A 3,884-nucleotide genomic window follows, 5' to 3' on the forward strand; every position below is an offset into this window, starting at 1 on the left:
TCTGATCTAAACATCAACTGGCTCACTATAGAGCTACTTGCTTGCTTGCCTGTGTGCAGTTGTCCAATACATTCATATTGGACCAATGGACATCACTGGACGGTTCTATTGGAGCAGTCGACCCAACAGCACCCAAAGCATGTCAGTACATACTGATGATGACTCTCTTTGTAGTGAGACCTGGATGTAGGATGCATATGAAAATGATCTAAAGTTCTGCCTTTCTCCTAGAGTTTTGATGCTACCTTAGCCATTGCTTTAGCATCTCCTTGTTCACTCTTTGCCGGCTGGCTGTGTCTGCCTGTCTACACGCACCGCTGTGTAAAGTCATGCAAAATAAACAGTAAAAAATAAAAGTTGTCGGGTCATAACCTGACTCTGCCAGATGGGGGCGGTATTGTGAACAACAATACTGCCCCCATCTGGCAGAGTCAGGTTAGTCGGGTCATGGATGGATTGAAAATGTAACACGTCTCATTACAGTACTTCCATGTTGCCGCTGGGTGCTTTTAGGGTTGATTTGTGGAGTGTCCATTGAGCCTATAAGACTGTATATGAATATGTACTATATGTATTGGAGACACACGCAGGCGAGCAAGATGTAAGTAGCTCTATCCAGAAGCCATTGATTTTGATCAGAGGTGTGCTTTATGAACAAGAAGCCAGTTGTGTACAGCAAACGTCAACAGGACAACCAGGCTCCGTCCAGTCAGATGCTGATACAAAGCCGCATGTCCCATAATGAAGAACAGCATATCGGATGATATTAGATTAGCTGTAAACTAGAATAGCTGTTTCAGTGCCACTGGCCTGCTCCACGTTGTGTTGTGGTGTACGTGTAGAATAGATCCTGGAGTCAGGTGAGGATATCTAGACTAGGTTTATAGTATTATGGAGGAAGATATTATCGACACATCTGCACTGCGTAATTAAAGAAATGAGCAACTGCAGTGTGGAGCAGCTTTTGGGGGGGAAAATAACAAAGCCCGCTTGTCATTTTTCCATTGTTGCGTTGTTTTTAAGGACCCTTTTTTGCCAAACCATCCTCTCTCTCTTTCTATATAATGTTGTGTAATAGTCATACCGTGCATTTTACATGGCTCATTTACTATTGTATTTTTTATTTTGCTATTGTTGTTCATGTTCTAATATTATTGTATATGATGGGGGGGGGTTGTGAAGGAATGTCACCTTCAGCCGTTCTGTCTTTTTCTTTCCGACTGTAAACCAAATAAATGTCAATTTTTTTGTTCTAAAGAGAAGCACATATATAGAACTGATTTATGAATAGGTATTTATGTGTACTTTTAGTGTAATCGCTTTCATTCCACTCCAGTGATGATATTCCAGCTGTTGCTCTCAGAGGTTGTTGCAGGTCTTGAACGGTGATCATCTGTAGTTGGTTTTAGACGGTGTGTTTTTGCTCCCTGCGGTCACATGGTGTATCCTGTGGTCACATGGTGTATCCTGTGGTCACATGATGTATCCTGTTGGCTCGGCTGCACTGTCAAACGCACCAAGGACTTTTCCTCCTTGTGAAGTGCAGAAGTGCCTCTACCTGTACATGATGTCATCATTACAATGTGATCGATCCATCCACTAGATCATTAACTGAACGTAGCCATTTATACAGAATCCTATAGAACTATTTTATTAAGGGAGGGAAGTCTTGACCATATTGAGTGGAGGTATTTGTGCCAAAACAAAATCCAATGCCTCCCACAAAATTAAAATATCCCACCATATTTCAACAGCATCAGAAAATACCCATGTACAGTCTACTACACAATCTCAAGGAATGTTTTGTAGATGCTACTTCTAGGTGTAGCAAACGTAAGTACGGTAATTCTCATAACATACAACCAAATGGTCAAGAGTGTTGCATTCAATCTCGACAACAACAAAAATCCATTCCATACATGCACAAAAAAGATTTTCAAATAATAAAATCAAAAACCTAAGAGGACTAGGCTACCTAAAGAACGTTATTGGGATTACACTTTGTTTACTGTTGTATAGTTCTTGTGTAATTTGTTATGGTATTATAGAATAAGGTTTTATCTTTGATATGCTATCTCTAAGAAATAAAGATCGATATTTTTATTGTTTACAGTTCCTTGTCTTGATTGCCAAAAAGTAAAGTGCTTTTTGTTAGCTGTACTACATGCAGCCTAGTGGAGCAGCTAACAGCTGTAATACATGCAGGCAGCCTAGTCAAGGGCATAGATGTCCCTACCTACTGCGTAAATGTTGGGCAATTAATTTCATTCCGTGAGAAGCCAGAGCAGAAGCCCTTAGAGAACCTGCCTTATGAAGTCTGTCCTGGAGGCTCAGAGAGCTGGCTTGCTCCACAGCAGTATTGAGGCCTCAGTCACTTTTGAGGTTGTGGGTTCGAGCCTCCGTCAGTTTTGAATGGCAAAAGCCAGAGGAAAGAGACAAAAGCGCCACAAATTCTGATTCTGATCATGTATAGTGCAAGACTAGATTTGAATATTAATAGGCAAGATAAACTGAATGTTCTTGATCAATTATTGTAACTCAATTCATAATAACGTGTATAGGATTCATTTAGAACGAAACACATATTGTACCAAACTCACAATTCAAAAGCCAGCAGACAGGAAGTGTGAGCTTGCAGCTTGGCAGCAGCTTCACTGTGAGCGCGGCACAACACAGGGCTTCTCATTCTCACCTGTCACTCTCTGTCACTCTCACCCCACTGCTTCTAACATGTCCACAGTGTCATTCTGTCTCACGCCACCCCACTGCTTCTAACATGTCCACAGTGTTGTCTGTCTGAGGTCATTGTCACTCTTTCACACGTTCCTCATCCTGCTGAGCCGTCTCCATATTTGCCATCTCCCCGGCTGGATCCATTGGTTTGAAACTCATTTGTCCTGTAGGGAGACACAACATGGGGACACTGACAAATGTGTAGGGAGCAGTGTTGTGTGTAACTCATTACAAAAGTAACATATTACATGTAATATATTACTTTTAGCAGTAACTCAGTAATGTAACTTATTTCCAATATATAATATATAAAGATACAATAATTTCCTAATCAAATTGTGTGTGGAGCCCTGGTAAAAAAATAAATAGTTTAAAAAACCAAGTTATGCATAAATAGCCTACAGTTAAAAATGCATAAATACAGTTTAAATATGTATGCATGGATAAAAGATATAAATAAGTATAAAAATGTACATGGATGATAAAATGTATAAATTAGAAGTCATACTGTTTACAGATTTAAGAGTCAAAGTTTGGAGTTCATGCAAATGACCATATAGTTTGTTTGTTCATTCAAGGATTCAACCTTCAACTCGTGTAGGCGTGATTTCTAACCCCACATAGGATAGGCAATAACCACGCCCTGTGCCCGCCTACGCAGCAGTCAAGCGCCGGGATTGGCCGCTCAAGTGAGCCAATGGGACGATGATTAGCCTACTTGACAAGCTCCTGGTGCGTGACAAGCAGACTGACAAGGCTGCATGCAGCTCAGCGTGCTGCTACAACATGAACAAAGCCAAAGTGAAACGTCATGTCCCAGGAAGTGACGTTTCACTTTGGCTCTGGCACCCACAGAGTCCCATAATCCAATCACAGCCCTAAAAAACCCCCGCGTAATCTGAAACCAACCTCCCGGAAATTACTACAAAGGTGAGCGAGCTCGAGCTGGCACAGCTGTGGACCATTGAGATATAATTATGATGTCGATGCGGTGTGGACCCTTGTGGACTGTGCTGTGGACTGTGCTGTGGAGAGGAAAACTCATAACGATTGTTACGTTCATGCGTGTAGTCCGCGTCGTGTAGCCAAATCGTGTGGAGATTGAGCTACGTCTTTGTCGTCTGCTCTGGAGAAGGATTGGAATGGCCCTG

The 3,884-nt window shown here is 41.7% G+C and overlaps 1 protein-coding gene across 5 annotated transcripts in view; it reads left to right on the plus strand.

Moving 5' to 3' along the window:
* The window catches only part of septin9b (septin 9b), a 107,631-nt gene extending 107,245 nt beyond the window's left edge, over positions 1–386 (plus strand). For all 5 annotated transcript variants that reach the window (XM_083655487.1, XM_083655486.1, XM_083655488.1 and 2 more), the window contains one exon: positions 1–386. This exon is cut by the window's left edge and continues 499 nt beyond it. The gene's annotated coding sequence lies outside the window, so the exon portion shown is untranslated.
* The last annotated feature ends 3,498 nt before the right edge of the window (positions 387–3,884 follow it).

Source organism: Poromitra crassiceps, assembly GCF_964638095.1.
Source record: "Poromitra crassiceps genome assembly, chromosome: 19".
NCBI lineage: Eukaryota > Metazoa > Chordata > Actinopteri > Beryciformes > Melamphaidae > Poromitra > Poromitra crassiceps.